The 23178-nt window shown below is 44.7% G+C and overlaps 2 long non-coding RNA genes across 17 annotated transcripts in view; one reads left to right on the forward strand and one right to left on the reverse strand.

Annotated features, from left to right (window-relative positions):
- Window positions 1–23178, forward strand: part of LOC135412330 (uncharacterized) — a 475906-nt gene that overhangs the window by 428410 nt on the left and 24318 nt on the right. The gene's annotated exons all lie outside the window — the stretch shown is intronic.
- Window positions 12263–23178, reverse strand: part of LOC135412331 (uncharacterized) — a 274161-nt gene continuing 263245 nt past the window's right edge. The window contains exons 18-19 of one of the 2 annotated variants that reach the window (XR_010429581.1): window positions 21531–21654; window positions 12263–16420 (exon numbers count right to left, since the gene is read on the reverse strand). This is a non-coding gene — a long non-coding RNA (uncharacterized LOC135412331). Of the gene's footprint in view, window positions 16421–19101; window positions 21655–23178 lie in introns of those variants that run through there. The other variant, XR_010429582.1, reaches the window with a different exon arrangement.

Below are 23178 nucleotides of genomic sequence, written 5' to 3' on the forward strand. Positions count from 1 at the left end.
AAAGCTATTTGTTGTAAGTGTACTACAAAGCAACAGCGATTATTCCTATTATACAAAAAGCCACAGCATAAACATTAAAATATAACACACAAGTATGATGCTTTTTTCTTGGGTGATTGGAGCATGTGGATGGTGGGGCTGGAGAAGGAGAGCTGGGGCTTCAGTGGAGGAGAGGCTTGAGGGGGCAGTAATTTTGCTGAACAGTTTTTGCTCATACCCAGGTTCTCACCCCTGTGTGAGTTTACACCTGAGTGGTAGGAGGGGCACAGCCTGTGCTTGTGAGCTGTGTTTTTTCAGGGGTGGCATCATTTGAAAATCTTTAGCTGGATCCCTTTCAAATTTTATAGAAAATTTTCAACCTCAGCTCCAGGTCTGACCTAGGAATTTCTTCAGCTTTTTGTTGGCATATAAAGAGGGAGAGTCAAGCATGTAGTAAAAACCCTTCTGCAACTTTGACCATGAAATGGCTGCTGCCACTCCATAACTCCATCATTAACACACGAAGCAGACACTTCCTGGTCTCCAGGCATATCCTGCTTTATGGCACTGACACAGACCTAAACCACAGACCATTAATTTCAGTGGGATCGGGTAAGCAGAGAGGCATTCCTTGTATTGCTGTTGTTATTTACAAACTCCACATTCTCCTGCTGCTGGGAGATGGACTTGGACATAAGATATTTGCCTTTAAAATTTCTGTTATATTTGGGTTAGTGAGTCTGGAAAGAGGTGCTTAATTACTTAAAAGCTCCTTTATTTCACCTTTTATTTGAGTGCACCTTTGGGTGGTGAACTCTGACAGGTTGATTGAGGCACAAATGGACAGGAGTGGTTAACTGGAGTGGGTCAAGTCCTAGGACACGAGTTGTGAGGTTAGAACATGTCCTGGGTGCCCTGCTTCAGGACCTGAGCTCCTGTTCACATTACTGGCATGTGGGAATCACTCAAACAAAGTTCTCACTTTCACCCACATACAAACAACCTTGGGAAAGAGGGATGAGTCCATCACTGCTCTAAACCAAGCTCAGGGAATATGTATCCAAGTCCACGTGATCAAAACCCACCAGTTCATTTGCATCAACGTTGACGGGTTTTCACATACAAATGTTAAAAGTTCAAAAGGGGGGAAAAAAAAAGGTGTTAGCAGCACAGTTACACTGGTTTCCTCCCTTCACACTGTCTATCCTGGAAGAGATAAGGTATCTTGGACTAACCAGTTGGAAAAGCCGACAGGAAAAGGCAGCTTGGCGAAGTCCTGCGCACAGTGATTAATCCAAGTGCCAATTCGCTGCTAATCTGCTGTGCAATGGTTTTGCTCCTGGTTTATTAAGGAAGCAGACTTGCAGGTGGCTGGGTACTGAGGGGGTGTGTGCCTTGCTGGGCAGATTCACTGCTGTGAGAGCAAGGCTGCCGCGAGGATCTTCCCAAATATTCTGAGATGGAGCGCGGGACCCGCTCGGCTCCGCCGGCTCCTACCTCGGGAGCAGCTTAGGCAATGGCAGGAAAGCCCACCCAGTGTACTCGCCTTGTTAAGCTTCTGGGGCTTGCAGGCCTTCCTAACTCTGCCCTGGGGAAAAACTGTGTAACAATGGATAAAAGACTTGGGCCTCCCAGCTTAGTTACAAAGGATTCTCTTCACTCATCCTCTTAGTGAGAAATCCAGTTGAATGCTTTTTGAAATCTTTCAAATATTAAAAATAAAATAAATCTTCTTATTCTGTTCCCCGGCAAGATTCTTGACTGCAGTGCCATGTTGTCACACACTTCAGGTCCTTTAAAATGTCGAAAGGACCCCCCTCAGTGATGTGGCTGCAGCCAGGTATGCAGAGAAAAGGTTATTCAATTCTTTGTGTGCCTTCAAAAAGTTAAAGAAGAAAGCCCAATGAGCCCTGAGAGGGGGAAGATACAGTGGATGTTAAAATAATTGGGTGTCAAGCTGCAGAAGGCTCACTGCTACTACCTGGCTTGGTTGGGATCTGCTTTGGAAAACAGCTAGTTTGTGTTTATTTTTTTCAGCCAGAGAGAGGGAACTATTGCTGCTTCACCTGGTTACAGGAACATTGCAGTTTGTAGCTCTGAACAGTTACTGCAGAAAATACTTGTCAAATCACTTGTGAAGAGAACCAAACACTCTGTTCAGCTGCCTGAGAAACTGGTTTGCTTTCCACTTCCTTCTCTCCTGAAGTGTTATCTGCTCCCTTCCCTTGGAGCCAATGTCAGCCTAGAGCTGCTCTACTCCCTCTTTGCACGTGCTTTTCAACCCAGAGGGGACATGACACTTCAATACACACTGAGGTCACTTAAAATCTGAAAGAGCTGGGAAAATGAAAGCTGTCCACGTGTGCCATCATCAAGGGAAACCATCAAGTGACTCTGCTACTTGTGATCTTAGAAGTCAGCTTTCCTTGCATAGAAATCTTTGACCAAGTGTGTTGTTGTCGCTGCTTTGTGAAGAAAATTTCTTCGTGGGAAGCTCTTGCAAGCAGCAGTGGTTTGTTCTCTCTGCCTTGCTGTCTCTCTCCCCTCACAAGGAGCTGCTGAATATTCAGCATCACATGATTTTAAACTCTTTCTTTAAAGTCTTTGGTGCCTCTCAGTCATTTCTGAGATAGTGCTGGTGTGTTGCTCTACCGCCTGGAGTTTGAGCACATGGCAACCTGATTTTTTTAATGGTAGGGATTTTTTGCTAAACTCTATGTTTAGATTCATGTAAAAAAAACCATCCACTTGCCTTGTTAGGTTTTGGTTGGGGTTTTTTTGGGGAGTTGTTTTTTTTTTTGACATCTTGCTATCTCTGAATTCAGCTTTGGTTCATTAGTAAAGGAAATAAATAGCCACATTTCTTATTATTCACACTATTACAGAGTGTATTCCAAGCCCATACATATCCTGGAGCTTGTTAAATAATTCTTTATCCTTTAAGAAATTCCCATTAATCTCTGACCAAGAAGAGCAATACTAAGTTAGTTAGTCATCATATATAAAAATCTGAATCATTTTTACAAGTATCTTTAATGGCTTCCATTAATTACGTGTCTTCATAAAAAAGCTGCCCTTCTCAAACACAGCATCCTTTCATTCTTCAAGAGGATCTAATTTCTGAAACAACGGAAATTAAGGCACTGATGCTTTGTTTGGGCAAATTAAGCAGAAAAAAATACTCACACAGCTCAGGCAGAAGGTGCAGGAATCACGTGTTCTATTAACTTGTCAGCTACCTTGGTATTATTAGCAAAATTTTACAAGTCAGCCCAGCTCACTGCTGTGATTAGTGCTCCACTGACAGCAGAGTGCTCCGTGTGGACTGGGCTGGGATTTTAGCTGCAGCCCAGGGGAAGAGGAGGTGCCTTCCCTGCTGCTCCTGGCTTTGCCCCCCACGTCCTTGGCTCAGGTTTCGTGGTGGTTGCGTGGTCAGCAAGGACACAACACACCCTTCCCATCCCATCCCTGCCCGCCCTGCTCCAAGGAGTGCTGTGTTTCCCTGTGCTCAGCAGCACCAAGGGGCCTTTTTAGGGTCAGGTGATGTTTTAGCCCACCTCATTCTCTGATCCAATATGTATCTACAAGTGAGAAAAACATTCCCACCAGGGCTGGGTGGGCAGGACCAGCCCTTTCAGGGGCAGCTCAGACTTCTGGCGGATTAACGTGGCTGTGAACCCGCGGCCGGGACCGTCGCGTCACCCCGTCCTTTTTTCCTGGCTCTTTGTTAACCTAAGTATTACTTGGCTACCTTAAACCCACAATAAAAGACAACATTCATTGCCCTGCCATCAGAGCTGCGCTGGACAATGTTTTCAGGACTCTTTCAAAAGGCATCTCCTCTGTGTTCATCTGTCTTCCTCTGCAGACACCAGAGGCCCCGAGTAACGGATAAAAAGGTCAAATGTAAAACAGAGGCCGCCTCTAACCCTTCCTGGCCTCTCTAAACCCTTCCATAGTCCATAGGCTGAGAAACACTGAAAGAGGAAGGATGGCACTGAAGGCTCTTCCTCCCCTGTTTTATTTCAGGTCAGGTAACCTTGCTCACTCTTGTGGAAAGCATGAGGAGCTCCAGGAGGGATTTAAAGAAGAGATCTTCCTCTCCTGTTCAGGTGAATAGTCATGAATTAGACTCTTGGGAGACTAAAGCAGTATAAATACATAAGGAAATCTTTTGATTACACATAGTGTTAAAAACGCTAAAAATACTTCTATTACAGTTAGTTCTGAATTTTTATGTATTTACTTATTTATCTTAATTTATGCTATTTTTCCCCCCTTCCCTGGGAAGGGAAGACTACCAATAGATAAGGGAGAGAATTTTGTGGTTTTGTATGCAGTATGAGTCCAGTACTTGGCCAAGACCCAGATCTATTGTGGCAAGAAAGTAATAGATGAACTAACTAGGGACTCAGACTCTCTGGCTGCCATCCAAGAAACATTAAAAAATGTAGAACTGCACATAACAAGTAGGAAGATGCATGCAAATGTTGATGTCTTATTGAAAACTGTTAAGTTATTAATATGTTGGGTTTATAGACGTGCATTTGGATTTTAAAACCTGCTGTCTAAGTTCATGCCCTGGAATTACCTGCTGAACTATATGTCTGAAATAATATTTAAAGCAGTGTCACACTGGAGAGGTAGTTGTGGATACGATGACATGTCTGGATCCCTGGACTGTTTCTTTTGGGAGCATCAGCTCTGGAGCAGTGGCAGTGGTCCAGTTCAGCTCTCAGGAAGGTTTCTAAGCAATGGCCCTGCTTTGTTTCCTCACTGTCCTTTCCCCCTGCAAAGAAGCAAGTCATGCATGTGACCCTGAGGACCCTGAGGGTTCATTGTCCCTTGGTTCATGTGAAAGATGTGGGTCAGGAGCTTTTCCTTCATTGCCAGAGGTGTCCTTGCCATCTTCCACGTCAATCTCAACGTTCCCAAGGGTCTCTTGTTGCACACTCAGCATTATGTCCAAAGTAGATGTGATCACAGAAGATTCCATGCAGAGAAGTGCATGGAAACAAACAGGCTGGAAAAGTGGTGAGCTCCAGTTGAGACAGTTCCTGGGAGCAGCCAGTGCTGTCCTGTGAGGCACAACAGGAATCTGAAATGATAATTTCTTTCCACCACAGCAATAAGCAAACAGTTTCAGTGATTGCACTTTATTCACAATCACAACTATCATCACTGACATTCACTAGAGGTGTCAGATCCCTGGGTTTTGTGCTTTTACAGTAGTATTTTATCTCTTTCCCTCTAGAATTATTACTTTTTTAGTAGGGAATAGCTTAATGTTAGGGCTAAGAGGTGAATGGTGAGACTTGGTTTTCCATTTTTTTTTCCCTGACCTTCCTTACTCCCTGTTCCCATCTCATTCCTGCTCAGAGCTTTGTTTGAGCTGGAAGACCAGTTTCATGGTGGTTGTTGTATGAAGTGAGCTTGCTCATGCAGTGGGTTTTTTTCTAATCTCTCTACTCTAATTGTTGCATGCAAATTGTTTAATAAATAATGTTGGACAGAAAAAAAGAAGAATAGATATTAATTAAGAAAAGGATTTAGGCTGACTCAGTCTCATACATGAGACAAAAGGTTAAGTAAATGCCAAGGCTGCTATGCCTCTTCAAACAATGAATATTAGTTTTAGAATCATTAATGTCTGCTTAGAAAACAGAGTCATACTGGAGTCTTGTATGCCAAAATAACCAAGGCCAGGGCTGCTTCTTTTCAATCTGAAGCTAAATTATTCTCCAATAGAGGGCTAAATGTATGCAATTAACAGTGCTAGGTAGGACAACAGGGAATGGCACTTCTAATATGTAGCCAAATTGAGATCAAGTTTTTCTTTAAATCTGGTAACTTGGACATTTAATATGCACAACTGAGCTCTGCAACAGAATTAGTGAAAAGAAGCAGATAATTAACTCCTTCACTGCTTGTCAATGGAGATAGAATGATTAGTCTGCTGTTTACTCACTCCTGTCTTCTAAAGTTGCTGGATCTACAAAAGCAAAGGTTTTTTTCGAGTGCTTCGCATACATGGGCAAAGATGAGGACAGTTGTGGTCTTTATTAGAAAGAGAATTACCACATCCTGCCAAAAAATGCTCTGTACTAGACAAGACACGTTACTTACCACGCTGGCATCACCCTTTTAGTATAAGTGTGCCTCATAATAATCATAATACTTAATTCTCACCCAGAGATCTCCAAGAGATTGAATATTTTTATTCCAAATTTACTGAAGGAAAGTGAAATAAAAGATGGGGAAGTGACTTGCAGAAGGTAACTGGGCAGAGCAATGGACAAATGGGTGTGAAAGCTCAGCTCCTGAGTCCTAGGTAGTGCTGAACTGGAAATGTCATGGAATTTGATGGGGATGTCTCTGAGGTACAGTTTTTGACTGGTCAAGAAGCCAAGTCGAACTGTCCCTGTGTTTCTAGGGTTAGTTTGACTCTGCAAAGTAGAAACCCCTAAAGTTAAGATGTATTTTTACTTCTGTGTGTATCTGAACGAAGTCTGCACTTCCTTGCTCTGGGTTCTGCCTGAGTTAAAGCAGAAGGGCATCATTTTCCATGCCATGTAGCACAGCCTTTCCTCCTGCTGAGGAGGCTTTCAAGGCAGAGCCTTTGGTGGAAGCAGTGACTCCCCCTGAAGTCAACAACCACCTGCAAATAAACCCTCGGGTTTGAAAACAGGACACTCAAATAGCTCAAGTTTTGTTTCTAAGGCTGAAGTGCATTACAGCTCTCATTTAACTGAGTAAATATTATTATGCTGAAGTCCTTTGCATTGTCATCAACAGGAAGAGATAGCTTTGCTCTAGGGCTTGTTTCAGTGAAGGGTCTGTGCTGGAATGTGTTGTATTTACATTTAATATTTGTGCCATGTCTGGATCTCCCTCTCCAGTTTCTGGTGCTTGGTGCTTTCAAGAGTGAAGAAAACATATCTGGAGAATGGGCCCATCCAGGGACACGTGCTCAGGCCCAATTCTGAGCCTTAATACTTTCCTTTTAGGCTTTTCACCTGCTATTACTAGGAAAAAGCAAAGAAGCAGCCAAACACCAGATTGTCCTTTTTGATATCGAGCTCCTCTCTCGATCAGGGGTTTATTAGTTTGTGCTCAGGCTTGACCCTGTATAAAAGATACATAAGAGGGGTGACATATGGGATATTTTAACTCTCCATATTTAAGTCATCTTTGTTAAGACCATTTGGAAAGAATCTGTGCATTTTCTACTGCTGAGTCTCTGTCTTCCTCTTTCAAGAATTTTATTTCTGGAGAGTCTGGATGAGTCCAGCTGGCTCTGTCCTACCCAGCTGGCCTGAGCACAAGTGGACTCCAGCAATCTGAAGGTCTCTTAACACAGCGGTCCTGCAGGATCTGGCTGAGGCCACCTAGGAACAGCTTCCCTGTGGCTTCAGTGGCCTGTTTCACCCCTGGGCGAATATTGAAGTGAAAGCGAATAAGCTGTCACTTATTTCACCATGTGTTCATGCCAAAAGCCCAGGCATGCCCTTGTATTTGCTAAAGGTCTGGCTCTGGCAGTGTGGCGTGGGAGGATCTCCTGTCATGCAAAACCTGAGGTCAAACTGTCCCCTTGCATTCCTCAGTGCTGCCTTGACAGTTGGCTCTGAGGTGATGTGTTTGATGCCATTAGAGAGAAAATTTTGGGGTTGCTCATTGTTATGGCTTAGTCATGCTCATGATTTTATCCCTCATGGATAGACCTCAGAGCTCGCTGTCTGTCCTGACAGGCACTATTCACTGACTCATCCTGCATCAATTGGAATTGCCCTCGTGGCAACACTGTGTGACCAAGCTGGGGCAGGCAAAAGGTCCCCAGGTCCCTCCTCCTGAGGTCAATAACCACAGATCCTGCTGCTGTGATAGGGGCTTCTGGGATACACATGTACATAAAGATATGTGCCTCAGACCAACAGAGGAACCCCCAAAATAGTACAGGAGAAGGGAAATCAGGCTGTGTTACTGTAAGACTGCTCGTGGAGGAGTCGCTGGCAACAGGGCCCTCAGTGAGGGCAGGCACCTGCTGCCCCAGCTGGAGCCAGTCCTGCACTGATCTCTCTGGCTGCTCCAGTCCTCTTTTCCCTCCCTCCAGCTGCTCCAGGCCTTTCTCTCAGTGCCTTTGCAACCAGCTCTGATCTGTGCTCCCTCAGCTCCTGCCGGTGCCTCCGAGCCCCTGCCCTGCTGCCCCACTCAGCCCCCGGTGCCTCTGCTTGTCCCTCCCCATGACCGTGAGCTCCACGGCCCCGCTCCTCTGCCTCCAACCTCACCGAGCACCCTCAGGCCCCTTCTCTCATCCTCTACCTTTCCTTACTTCCCCAGATGAGCCCTGTCCCACTGCCTGGGTGTGACAGACACTGTGACACCACTGCTCCTCCCCTGGCTCGTGGCCGGGCAGGACTCAGCCCTCACATCTCACGGGGGTGCAGAGGTGCTCGTGTTGAGCTGGGTCTTTCCTCAAGAGACCTCACCCAGTTTTGTAGCACAACCAATCCCATCCATCAGCCCATCTCCAGGTGCTGACAGGCGGGACAAGGGCCGGGCTCTGCTCCTTGCAGTGTTTAATCCCAGCACCAAGTCACCAGGACACCGTAGACCATTGGGTTCCGCTCAGGCATAATCCCATCATTACCACTGATTTGTTCGCTCCCGCTCCCCACGGAGCTTTTAATCAACTCTCCATCTTTGTGCCTTCACACCTTTACGCTTTTCATGATTGGCTCTGCTACCTTCTGCCTCTGCAATGAAATAGTACCATAGAAATCCTCCTGCCTCTTACATACATTAACAATCCCATTTCTGCTCTCTCTGGTCCAGTGAAGGGATCTCCCTCGCCCACAAAGACACCACTGTCTCTGGTAGGCGCACGGGGAATAGCTTCTATTCATTATTCCCAAAGTCCAGTACAATGGGTTATAATTAGTTACTGGCCTCTTTGGTTTACCCTACCTTCAAAGGCTCTTTTATAGTTTAAAAGTGAAGGGAGATACTGACATTAATTTTGGCTGTCTCTCCATAGTGTTGTGCAGAGAAGATAAAGCTAACATGCAGGTAAAGGGATAAGTAACTCACTGGCCAAAAAAAAAAGAAAAGCAAGCAAATAGGGTCATCATCACATTCATTTCATGAAAGTAGCGTGGTGTTGGGGAGAACTCATTAGCCTTTTTGTTCTGCATTATCACCATCATTTATCAGCAGTTGTATCACATGTCACAGCCACTATCCTTTCTGGCATCCAGTGTGGGACCAAAGGACTCCCAGGGAATGCTGAGTTTGGACGCCAGGGTTGTGCCGTGTGATGCACTAGGCACTCTATTAATTGTGGCAGATAGAATTTTTTCCAATATACTCCTAAAGGGACACTCAATAAAGCAATGCAGTGTGATTTACCAACTCAAAGAAGCATGGACAAATAAAGCCACATCATGGGCCTGTCCTCCTTTCCCTTAAACCTTCATTTGGTTGTTGGCGCTGGAAGTGTTGCAAGTTGTTTGAAAACAAAACAAGCCCAGCCCACAAGTGAAGAAAAAACAAACATTAGGCTAATCAGTCCACACAAACACAGGCTGCTTTCAGTGAAACACTTCCTTCTGGTTATGTCTCCAGTGATGGTGGTCTGTTAAATCTTTAAAGAAATCTGCTGCTTCTTTAAGCTGTGGCTCTCTGATCACTTCTGTGCCCACTTCTGTGACCTCCACTGCAAAGCAGAGTTTGGGAGGTAGTTTTAGGAATCAGCCAGGAGCTCCTCCATGAACCCAGTCCTTTAATTACCCAGTGGTAATTGCCCACCTCTTCCATCAATGCAGAAACACGTGGGAAGGGAGCAAACTGCAGCCTTGTCCAAGCAGCTGGAGCTGCAGTTATCGGATCAAGTCAGCCCTGTAAGAAAGTATCTGATGTACAAAAGTGGTGCACATCCACCATCCCATCTAAGAGGACGGGAAACAGCATCTTTAGATATTTTGAGCATCAGAGCAGGATGTGAAGGGGCGAGTCAGTGAACCCTGTGACTCAGCTGCTGGGAGCAGCAGCATTTGCTTACCCCCAGGCAGATTGTGAGGATTAATTAATATTTGCAAAGTGCTTTGAAGATTAAAAGTAGCATGTTAAGTACTATAAAGTATTATTAATAGTGATAACAAACTGATAATTTTTGAGCATATGAGTCTTTTCTTAACCTCTTCTAGCAAGCCCTTACATTGCAAACAGCTGAACGAGTGACAGCACTACAGCCAGAGTGCCTGGTCCCCTGTTTTCCAAAGCACTGGGGTTGTGCTGGTTGAGCAAGGCACTAAGGAAGTACAAACCACATTCCTTCTCCCCTCTGAGCACTGCACTGAGCAGGAGAAGTGCTCTGGCTCTGGGCAGTCTCGCTCCATGTGCAGTCCCTCGTGTATGGGACTGGGTGCTGCCAGTGATGGCTCCTCCTGTCACCCCTTTGGATCTCATGCCAAGAAAACCAGGCCCTGGTGTCAGCCACAGTCAGGAGGAAGTCTGTCAACGTATTTAATTTGAAATGAGAAACAGTTTCAGGCTTGTATGGCCCAAGTCCTTAAGGCCAGTTTTCTGGCATTATGAAATATGTTTTTCCTCTGAAAACGTTGAGATCTAAGAATTTTGTCTGGAGTGTAAACAGTAGGACTCTCATGAAGAGTAAAATTTATTTCTTAGCTTGATAGGGTCAAGTAACTCTAACTGGGATTAGCTAATGTTTCACAGAACCTGATGTTTTTGTGGCTGGGGAATCCCTGGAGGAAGGAAGATATCCACGTTTGATGAAAAGCTCCTAATAAAATTAGATACTGCTTCTGAGCTTATCAAAGGAAGATGGAAAGTAATGAAAATTAAAAGTGCAGCTCTGGAATCTTGTAAAGTCCTGACAAGATAGCAATCTGGAATCCAGTGTCCATGGTTTATTTTCCCTTTTTCTGCCCCATATTCCCATGTACACACAATCCTGCACACACTACCTCTGCTTTTTTCTCCAGTCAGATGACCTTAGTTATGTCCCTCTCATTTTCCCTCTCTGAAGTTCCACCTCTAAACCCCCACCAAAGCCAAAACAAAACAAAAAAACCCAAACCAACCAACCAAAAAACCAAAAATAAAAAGAAAAAATAAAGGCAAAAAAAAGCCCCCAGCAAACAGGCTGGGATAACTCACCAAATCCCAAACTTTCTCTGATGAGGTGTTGCTAAAGAGAGGAATTGCCACCAAAAAAGAAGGTTAAGCTCCAAGAGATCAAATAAAGTTGTCCAGTTCCCTTAAATTCTTTCAGAATTATTAAGTGAAGACCTGGGACATTTTCAAAAAAAGCAGGAATCCTTTTAGGAAAGGGAAAAGGCTCGTGACTTTGATGATTTGTTTGTGGTCAATAAGCAAACTAAGGGGCCAGTGTTCTTCATGACTTTTACATGAGCAAATTAGACAGTAAAATGAAAGTGGAAATAAGAAAGGTTGTGTTGGAGAAGGGGAAAGAACTCTCAATACTGCTAAAAATATGTATTTTTAACTGTTTGCCTCCCTCTGTGCAAGCAGTTAACCTTTCTGCTCTCTCACAGAGTAGAAATAGGAGAGATTTTCTGATTGTTTGTCCCGTGCCTGTTTTCTGTGTTCCTTTGTGAGACCTTTATCAGGGAGCTTGCTTGTCAGAGACACCAAAAGAAATACTCTGCACTATTCTTTTCCTTTCCATGGGGCTGTCCCAAGATAACCTCTACCATTCTGGATACTGGTTTCTAACAGCAAAGAGTTTGGGTTGAACAAATGGGGATGAACACATGCTGTCAAAACCCAGGTGGGAATGGTGGTTTTATTGCTGCCTGGTGTACAACAGGGATATAAAATCTAGCTGTCCAAAATCTGGAATTTGATCGCTCTTTGGATCATTGCTGATGCACCCTGATACCTGGAGCTCTAGCAAGGACACTGCTCAGGTTTTCTTTTATATTTTCCCCCTCCTTTTTTCCCCCAGGTTGCTTTAATCTGTAATATCAGCAATAATCACTGTGGCATTGTTGCCTTGGCATTCTTGAAGAGTTAGGAGTGGACTGTAATTGAAGAGTTCATTACCAAGATCAGTTGGCTCCTTGATTACAGTGGCAAGGTGAAATATATATCCTCACCAAAAAGCAACTGCTAAACCTTTAGAGAAGTCACCCACTTTTCACTCTTTTTCATTAGGACCCCGACAAGCTTGTCAGCAAAATTAAAGGTATGTCATTCACATCGTGCATGCATTGCAAAGGACTATAAACCTGCCAACCTCTTTGATGAAATAAAAGGGTTTTATTTATGATTCATGTAGGAATATGAGGTTATTTTTATTCTGTCAGTACACTAATAATCAGACAAGAGCTCAGGAAATGAGAAGGCAAACTGACAGGGAAGGTTCTGATAAAGGGGAACCCTCTAGGGTATTTTGCCCCCTTTGTAATCTCCTCTTTAGTGCGAGGTTATAAGCATGGCATAGCATGATCTTGCAACTAGCTTGGCTCACAGGAACAAAGAGAGTAACTACCTAGCAGGACTTGAGGTATAATTCCACCAGAAAAAGAAAATACTTCCACCAGAGAGGTCTGCATTGCTGCACTGATGCGAACAGGAACTCCCAATCCGTTTTTCCAAGAGCACAGTGAGTTGTAAAGAAACCCTTCTTTTCCACTTGCTTTCCTACTGGGCAACATAACCAATCTTCCCAACAAAAGAAAAGAGACTGTAAACCGCCTACAGAGCCACTGCAAATTTGTTACCTGTTTGTTTTATACTAATTTTTACGGGACCCAAAGCTGGGCATTTTTCCAAGCGCTCCCAGTCCAGCTCAGCATGAGATAGAGCAGCACAGAAAAGGGAGGATGGGAAGTCCCTGGTCAACATTCATGCCAGCAGAGGAGCTAAGTAGCAGGCTCCATTTCAAACCGTGTCTTCCCCTGGATGTTTCAAGTGTCTTGGCAGTTTGAAGCTGCTTTAGTCGCGTCCCAGCTCGGCAGAGCTTCTGGAAGTGCGTTCCGTGCTCCTCGGTGTAAGCTGTCATTCATCCCACGAGCACAGCCATGATTATGGAAACACTCCTCGTGAGTAAAAAGGGATCACTGTGTTAGCTGGCTGGCCTTAAGTACGGTGGTTTGCTGAACAGTGGTGTGCTGGCAGGAAAACACAGCCTAGCAAAATATATGCAGGATGAAGTGAAACAAAGTTCACCGGAGGAAGGAAAATAATACTAATCCTTCATTCAATAAGCAGCGAGTTAAGTACATTCTGCGTGTGGAAGAAATGTAAAAGCCAAGGGAAGAAAGCACACACATAAAGGTGATGGGACTGCCTTCCTCTCTAAAGACAACATATGGGGCATTTAGGTATTAATAACACGGGGAGTTATACCCAAGCTGCTCACACGACAGTTTAAGGTTTCACAGAGTTTCAGGGTGTTTGAATTCCCTCTAACCAGAGAATCCCCTGGAAGTGAGGGACAGTGCTAACTTTTCCACAGATTGGTAAATCAGTGAACAGACATGCAGAGGATAACAACCAGTGTTTGAGATGGGATTACAGCCACCCTGCAGTGCTGTCATCTCTGTGATAATTTTCCGTATTCAGATTGGAGCCTCACAAAGGTTTGGACTTGGCCACGTGGGGCTGGCTCTGTAAAGGTGATCCAGGTATCAGAGATAAACCCAGCAGATACAGTCTGGTTGCTGGACTTAAAACTGGTCTCTGTGGTCGTTTTGGGATACTCCAGAGTGACACCTTCCAGGCTCTTGTTGCTTGCCCTGTGCCATCCTACTGATGCTGAGATTAGGGGTAATTTGTAAGGCATGTGTTTCTTTTAATGGAAATCATAAATCACAGAGGGCCTCAGAGAAATATAGAGCCTGACTGCACTGCTGCCTACAGCACTTTTCCTTTTCTTTGCCTCACAGTGCTTTCTGGGTAGTCACTTGCTTTCTCTTCCCATGGATAGACATGGAAGCTGCCTTTCTTCTTGTTAGCGTGGAGATTTTCCATCATTTGTTTTTGCTACAGCAGAAGGATTTATAACAATTTGAAATTCTTGATGACAAAACCTGCTGCCGTTAGCAGGGGAGCTTGAGGACAGAGGCAGTACTTGAAAGTATTTGAAAATTAGATGTCAGGGGCTGGAAGTGGCAGGATCCTGCTGTTTGCAGAACACTTGGTGCTCGTCCTTGCTGAAAATCTGGCCAACTGGCGAGAGCCAGCCGGGTTTTTGACTACTGTGTGATGTTGAAAGGACACAGAGTAGCCTCAAGGTGCTGCTGTCCCTTTAAAAACCTCCTTCCGTCTGTTGACTCGGTGATTTACAACAAAGCATAATTTCATTTCTCTCAGCTAATTACGAACCGCTCCCTTCCAAACTCTTGATCTTTTCACACAGCCGAAGGCATCGCTTGCAAAGCAGGCCCAGGATTTGGGAGCCTGCACCGCTATTCCCGTGGCAGCCAAGTGCTTCTCCTTGTCCCCGCCGAGCCTGCCATTGTGCTGGGAAGTGGAGCAGGTAACTATTCCATCAGTCCAAGATTTCCTTCTCGTGGAGCACAGAGGTTCATTATACCCACTTTATCAGCAGTACGGTTTACTGCCGAATCCATGAGAGATATTCATGTGAAACATGAGCAGAGAGAGAGGCATTGCATCTTTTCATTAATAAGCCCTCTTCTGGGATCCGGCATTAGTGAGATTCAGCGGATCATAGAGCACAGGGGTATCATTTTTACATGATTACTCTAAATTCTTAAACCAGAGGCTTAAGAGAGAGGCTTCTCACAAAGGCAGCTGTGGGAATTGTTAAATGATTGGCACAGCACTCACGATGGGCTGAACCACTCCGGGTACCTCCAGTCATGGGGGGTACCAGCAGGCGTTTTATTACCTGCCATCGAGGGAAAAGTGGGAAAGAGGGAGTGTATCAGACAGAGGAAGACGTGCTAACCCTGCAAAATATCTCTGTAGTTCTGTCTCTCCTCCTGAACAAAACTCTTACCATAATAGTGATGCAGGGCATCGTCCCACTGCACAGGTTAAGCTGTTCCTTTCCCTTCCCATATCTTCCTTGTGTCTGCGCTTATTTTTAACCTGTCTGATCCCACCTTCATTAGTGTGGCTGCTGAAATAATCCCCCTGCAACCTCCACCCCCAAATAATTAACTTTTGACTGGGCAGAGGGTCATTTAATTCCACCAAACACGACACTCCTGAGATATGTTGTCTACACAGGATAAACCTTGGGTGGCTCAGAGCAGTGGTAGACAGCCAGCAAACCTCTGCTAGGTTGTGAGGGGATGGCATTTACAACAGAGAAAGGCATCTGTGCATTCTGGAGACCTACATTGTCTTCTTGATGTCATATTTCTTCTGTGATTTCATGTAATTCCATCCAAAATCCTTGCATTCCACTCCCACCGTCGTAGCTGCTCAGTCCCGTCCTGCTGGGCTGCATTCAAACCAAAATCAGGAAGTTGATGTGGCTGAAATAAAAACTTGGGTTTTTTTTCCCTCCCTGGATTAGTTTTCAGATGAATAAGTTCCTCAATCAGTTCCAAAATACAGATGCACAAATGCTTATCCCAGCGTGAGAAAAGGGACCCCACAGGGACCGAAGGGACTGGGCTGCTTCTGTCATTGACAGCCAGAAGTGTTGGCTGAGCTGTGGCTTCCAGTCCCCATTTAGGAAGTGGAGATAACAGTAATTCCTTATTTCTTGACTTCTTATGGTGGGGAAAACTGTCAGCATTTGCCACATATGTTTGCATTTGTCCATGGAGGTGGATCATAGAGCAGGCATTAAATCCATGCAGGCTGCACTGCCTGGGGAGGTCGGTGTGCAAGGAATGAGGCACCAAGGAACACTTTCAGTGGGAGATGAACTTCAGAATTGATACAGTGAGTGGAAAGTGTGATGCTGAACTGCAAACCACGAGCTGTGAAGCCTCAGTGCTCTCTTCCTGAATCTGTACCTGTCCTAAAGCCCCTGCTCTGACAGCAACACTGCCAGAGTCTTCCCAAGGTATTGTTAACTCTGGAAGAGGAAGGTGACCACTGCTCCCTTTACATTTCTTTGGTGAGTGGTAGCAGGAAAACTTTTCCTCAGTTATTTCTCCAACATGTTGAAGTCCAGTTGCAAAAACCTCCTGCTTCCCAGTCAGCCTGATCCTGACTGAAAATAGCTAGAGATTGTTTTGAGCTCCCAAGTTTAAAAGTGAGGAGAAGGAGGAGGTGAAGGAAAAGGAGAAGACCAGAACAGACCTATAAAAGCAGTAATCCATACTGGAGATTTCTGAGGTCTCCTGCCATAAACTACTTTCAGCCTTGGTGTAAATCCATCAATTTTCAGGTTTTTAGTTACAATTGATTTTAGGCAGAGATGCCCCTCTTTCAGAAGCCACCTTTCAATCTACTGCTTTCTGCAAGTCTGAAAAGAAAAAGAAAAACAAGAACCAAGAAGGCGAGGTCATGTGGGGGGCTGAAAAATCCAGATCAAACAGCAAAGAACACCCGATTAGAAGCCAACACATTTCTCTTTTCAGTATCTCTGAAATTGTTTGGCAGACTTAATTAGAAACAGGTGCAAGCTATAATATTTATTGCAACAATGCATCATTTTTGTCTGTTTCCAAGGTCATTGTTCCAGCCAATAGGAAGCCAGCAACCCACAGGGAGTATAACTTAGTCTATATGGGTAAAACGTGAATTACTTAACCCTTTATCTAATGGAATGAAATACAACGTTGCACAAAGAGCAACGCTGGCAAAACAGAAAATCCTGGGAGAAATCTTTCCTGATAACAGGTTCCAGTGAAGTAAGTGACATCACCAGCTGAGCTAATAGTGAGCCTCAGGTAAAATGGAGTAGGTACAGATAAGGAATGAGAAAAACACATTTGTTTTTTTTTTACTCCTGCTCTTTCAAAAGCCTGGGTTTATGTAGAATTTGCTGCAGTGGGAGACCATGATTGCATGTTATCTGGCGCCTACTGTACAGCTGGGTCTCATCCGCGGCGTTGGGATGAGCTCAGCAGTGGATTTCTTTGGGTCTGTCTATCTCCAGAGGGATGGGGCTGCAGATGCACCTGTACCAAGGCACCCAGGCACAGCCTCTCTGCACTGCCAGGTGAGCGTGCCAGGCATTTCAAGCGAGAGAAGCCTCAGAGAGAACGTTGTTGATCCTTCCCGCCTTTCAAAGCTGCAGATTTAGGGAGATGAGCTCCACGCGCTTCTCCCTGTCTGAGGGGGGGTGTCCCAAACAGGACTCACCCAGTCCCACAGCAGTTCTGTTGGTTAACAGTGACAGTGCCCTTAGTTACAAAAAAAAGCCCCATTTTCAAAGCCTCCACTTAATTCCCTCATGTGAGTTTTTCTCATAATCTTTGCACGACTTCTTTGTGCTTCCATGCTCATCTGGGAGTCAGGATCTTCTTTTAAATTCTATTTTACTCCTTTTAAATGTGACAAATACAAATAGGGAAACAAAGCAGCAAACGTTAATAGGAGAGATGTGTGAAATTGGGGCATTTTTGCCTTTTTTGCAAAAGCCACAGGAAGTTGCCAATATTTCTGCAGACGGAAACTATTTTTTCCACCTTCGAATCATCACACGGCGTAAAATCTGTGGGTATTTCTGTGTCTTTGGACAGATGCAGGAAAATACAGACTGTGTCTTGAGAACTTCCTTGTTCTTTTGGCACCCGCAGCTCCCTGAAAGACACCTCAGCATCAAGTCCTCACCTCTGCCCAGATTAACTGTCCTGTGCCTGCAATCAGTTACTAACGTTATGTGTGATCCCAGAAACCATTCTTAAGAAAGCATCATCTGTCCATTAAATTCAGAAGTAAAATAATCCAAACACATCATATGGGTGGATTTGAGATTGAATTCTGAGGGAATGTTTAGGGAGAGGCAGATCCTGCAGTCAGTTTTAGAGAGCTCAACAGAAGACAAGATTATCTTCAAAGAGGACTCCTTCTCCCCAGCACCCTCAGCAATGTCCCAGCACTAAATTCTTGGGAAGTTCAGACCTGGTTGGAAACTTTGCAGCTCAGCATCCTTGCTGATTTGTTCCCTTCAGTGATTTTGCTATCTCACACTTCTTAACTGAGCCTGGCTCATGGCTTGCAAATCCTTTTAGTGGTGGGCTGGTGCACTTGTACATCAGCCTGTGCATCACAGCTCTGCTCAGATAATCTGATTCTTGAGGAATTTGTACAATCCCCTGCTCTGTCTCTCCTCCTCCCCAGAAGCAGAGGGCTCGTGCAGGGCTGCTCTGAACCTGGGAATCTGTCACAGTCTTCCAGCCGAGGCTCTTGCCAGCATGTCCCAGGTGTGCACAATGAGGAGCAAAGGAAAACGAGATTGTACTTGTCCAAAGCCTGCTAGGATGGCAGCTGCCATCCTATGGAGCATCCCTGTGCCAGGGAGCCAGGAAAATTAGGGGAGGGCATCAGAGAGCCTCCCTGGACTTGTACAGGCATTTCAGGGCCTTCAGGAGTGCCCAAGGTGAATAAATGTGTGGGGACAGGAATGAGCAAGCAAGGAATGAGTGAGGGAGCTGAGCAACACGTGGAATAACCACTTGGGACTTACAGGAACACACTGGGGACAATGGAATGGTGATCCTGAGAGGCTTTGCTCAGTCAGGCTGTTTTGCTTTGTGTCCCAAGTGCTAAGCCATACTGGGATTGTATTTAACTGGGAATCAGGTAGCTCAAGTTACAGGTGAACAGCTTCAGTCTTGGGACATTTCTGCATTGTACTTAACTGAATAATACCTTCCCTTTCTTCTTTTTTTTTTTTTTGCTCATTGATCAAGCTGCTTTTGAGAAAAGTGATACTTTGCATATCTGGCTAAGTGCTGTTAACAGCCTCTGCCTGCGGTTTGTTAAAATTAAAAAAAAAAAAAAAAGGAAAAAGAAAAAAAAAAAAGAAGTGTGATCTTGCTGGAGAAGTAATTTGCTTCTCTCCAACCAATGATGGCTTGCACTTTATGCAAATTGGTATCTAGGGACAACAAATCCCATTTAATACATATGCATAGTTCATAAAAAAACCGACGTGAGAGAAAGAGAAAAAAGATAAAGCAACGAGTCAGCAAAAGAACAGGTTCCGAGGAAATTTATTGTCCCAAATTGGACATTTGTAACAGATGATGTGAACAAGTGTTAACTTTGTTTTCAGCAGCTCTTCACGTACATTCACTAGACATCACACAGATTATGTTTTAAGGATCTGAACTGTAATAAAAAAAAGTGTCTGTGGGCTTTGGAGTGTTGTGTTCCATATGGTTGGGGAAGTGCGGAGTTATTGCGACAAGCATCTTGTGAAGCTCATTACGCACGGCGGTGTGAGATGCGAATTGCTGTGCATCGCTATAGGGTACGTACATGACATCCCACAGTCAGCAGATAGCAACTGGAAATGAAAGATATGAAGGCACAGAGTACAGCTTCAGGGAACATGTTAGACAAAACATCTGCTGGTATCAGAAAGCTGCATTATCAGATCATTGTGGCCATGAATTTTTTATAAAGAGTTTTTTTTCTTTTTTTTTTTTTTTTTTTTTTAAAGCTGCAACTTTGAAAGTGACATTTTGCGAGAAAGTTTTTGATTGAAGTGTGATGTCAGGAGAAAGGCCAGTCTAGTTTATTATCTGTGTAAGAGCCAATACTGGCAGCCTGAATCAGCTCCTTTCTCCAAGCAGTTGAGTTGGCCATTCATGTACTACAAGAGCTGTTCCTTGACGGCTGATAAAACCTCGACCCGGGTCACAGGTTGGAGCTTTACTGCCAGGCTCCTCAGCCAGGAGGTTTCAAAGTTTTTGCTCCCATGGTGTGGCTGGGGGCTACTGAACAAAAATCCACCCAAGAAACAGAACCTTTCTGTTCAGAAGGTGGAGCAAAGCACAGCAAAGCTCAGCATCCTCACCTAATTCCCCCTTGGGTGGGACCTGCACAACCTCCGGGTACCTTGTCCCCGCTGCCGTGCTGAGGATCAGCTGCTCTGTCAGGGGTGGCCGTGAATAAAAAGTCCATCACGTTTGTTGCTTGCAAAACCTTCTTAGCCCCACAGGCTGTTTTTTGGGAGTGTTGCCCTGAGCTATGGACATCTCCCTGCTCAGAGGGGCCCCCTACCTACTTAATATTCCTGAGGGTTCTGAGGGCAGCGAGATGGCACGAAATGTATGTGCATGGTGTAACTATTTATGTTAAATGGACAGGCATTTTCCATCCTTTCACCTCTGCTGACCCAGCTGTGAGTTTTCCTGCAGCAACAGGTACCAATGGAAAACCTGTCTCTGGTTTATCTATGGATGGTCTCTCTCTCTCTTTCTTTTCAGTCACCTGCCTCAAAAGTGCATCCCAAAGTGAGCAGACTGATTTCCTGAGCTGATTCACGAATAGTTGCCTCAAAGAAAAGACCAAAATTACCCTGGTTTTTTTGGTTTTCCTAAACCTTCTCCCTGTTTATGTGTAAGAGGGTGGGAGAATGGAGGGACATGTCCAAAAGCAGCATGATTTATGAAAGGATTTAGTTGTCTGCAGCAATTTTTTGTGCAGTGCTGTTCATTAATGTAGTGGGGCTGCAGGGAAAGCCAGAGATGGTTCATCCTCTGTCACTGGTACTTAGGGAGCCTGGAAGTAGGTGAGGGATTGTGCTGGGCTGACCTGTTGCTGAACAAGGCAATCACGAGGTGAGGGATAGAGCTGCTGAGAGCAGCTGCCGGGAGGAACGGCATTCCCTGAGATGAGCCCACCCAGGCCACAGCTGGAACGTTGTTTTCCCAACTGCTGCCTTGGAGTAGCATTTAAAACCAGCAGGTGTATAGGACATGCAGATCCAGGTTTGGCAGTGTCGCTTACCTAGACAGGAACTACATCAGGAAGGTAATTCAGTGTTCTTGCCATTGTATAAAAATAACCCTAATGGGTTTTTGCGATTGCTTCCTTGGGATGAGAGGTTTAGAAAATACTTAAAGATAAATTTAATGAAAAAAGAAGCAGATCAAAGCTGAGTAGTTGTTTGCTGGTTTGTTTTGTTGTCGTTTTTTAAAACCTGTTTAATTAGAGTTTGGAGGTTGGAGGTTTATTATGAGTGGAAATTTTAACTTGCTCATGTATGTGGAAATGAAAAGCTGAATGTGGGTCTGCATTTCCCAGAGGTATCTCCACTGGACTGGCTTCAGGTGTGAAGCTCCCAAACCCTGGGATGCTCTGGTTTGGAGGGGGATGAGAAGGAAATCTGACCTCATCTGAATTTCAGTAATCAAGGACATCTTTATAGCTGTATAAATGGGAATCAGAGCCTGCTGCGTTTTTAATATTCTTTAAAAGAGTGAAAAGCTCCTTTATCCTGAAGCTCAATGTTCCTTTACTGACTGCACACCCACACCTGCAGGGAGCCCAAGGAAGACTCTCCATGGGATTCCCACTGCTTAGTGGGAACTCGCCTGGGCAAGCTCATCTCTCCACACTGGAGATGTCTTCCCCTGTACCTGTGTCCCAGCATGCTGGTAGGAAACTGTGTGTACCTGGAGTCAGGAGGCTGGCAGTAGTAGAGCCCCTCAAAATGAGACATCAACCAAATTTCTTCTTAACTGTTGTTGTCGTATGCGGTGACCCAACACTGAGCAAAAATGAGTCCTGCAGTCAGTCCTGTGTGTACAAAGCAAGCAGAAACATTTAAGTGCCTCTTTGGGCAGGCAGTCAGGTACTGCTTCATCTGCAAGCCAATATATCAGCATTTACTAATGGGTCTGTGCTAGTGCAGTAACTAGGCTTTTAATTGCAGAGGCTGAAACGTGAACGTATAGCCCATCCCCTCCCTTTTTTCCACCTTTGCTTTTAGTTTGGGTTTTCACCACGTTTGAAAGATTTCCTTGGCTGTTCTTCAACTTTTCTCTGTCTCTGTGTGCTCTCCCTGGTAGCAAAACTATTTCTGAACAGGTGAGTGTTTCAGAGATGGAATAGATATGATTTCTTATAGAGCATGTCTGTATGTACGTGTAGAGATACACACACACACACACATGTGCATATGTATATGCAAATTTGGCAATGTATATCAAAATTCTGCCCCATCTCCAGATGGCTGGAATATGGGAAGCTTGTCCCTGGCACAGGCAGTGTGTGCAGTCAGCAGAGCAAGCAGAGGGGGCAAAGAGCTGGCACTGCGATGCGGCGGGAGAGCAGGGAAGAATATATGGACATGCAGCTAACGAGAAGGGAAGGGAAGTGGCTGCAGGGGAAGGAGATATAATGGGTCCCAAACGTGGCAAGCACATATGCTGCCATACAGCAAAGGCAGAGTGCCACCACTAGTGACAAGCGATTGCACCTAAGGAAAACAGCTGTGCCAAGCGCCCAAGTCCACAGTCAGCCTCCGACCCCGCGTCTGCCCGGCTGATGTGGATTAGACTGGTCAGGTCTGGGAGCCTCTCTGAGCCCACGTTCCACAGGAATAATGGCTCAGTACGTCTCTGAAATACCCCTTGCACGGCTGCCTGTTCTGCATTTGCAGTCTTGCATTTGTGAGGTTGTTTTGTTTTGTTTTATCTTACTTAATTTATTCTGCTGTGCTCAGTACACACGAACACTTTGACTGTGTGTGTAGATCATTGCATGGTTTAGTGCAGTTCTGTGTTACAAACCCTCCCACATAACCCTATGATTTGTTAATAACTTTTCTGTTTTGAAGAAACACCCTTTGACACCTAAGCTGGATCTCCTGTTCTTAGGCATAAATATAATTGTCCCTGGTGAAGAGCATCCCTCTGACTGGTCCTATCTGCTCTGTATATATTTGAATATATAAAATATTAATAAATGATGCCAAATGTTTAATCACATCCATTTGACTCTATGAGAGTCAGTGTCTGCAGGCTTTCTGTGTTAACTGCTTCTGTGATATCTACATACTGCTGACTTGTTGTTGATCTCAAGTTTTTAAAGCAAAATAAAACTGAGGTTTGCAGTTTGATTTGAATTAATCAGGTCTGATTAGACAGGAACAGATCAGGCTGCTCTGGAAATCACCGAATCTCTCTAATTCAATTTCATGTGTTATTCAGAAAGAAATAGTTCATAGCTTAAGTGAAAGTGCTATTTATTTAACACTGGTTTTTTTCAGAGTGGGGCATTATGATGATTATCAGGCTGTAGGAAAGAAAGCATTTTATT

The sequence above is a fragment of the Pseudopipra pipra genome, chromosome 3, assembly GCF_036250125.1.
Source record: "Pseudopipra pipra isolate bDixPip1 chromosome 3, bDixPip1.hap1, whole genome shotgun sequence".
Lineage (NCBI taxonomy): Eukaryota > Metazoa > Chordata > Aves > Passeriformes > Pipridae > Pseudopipra > Pseudopipra pipra.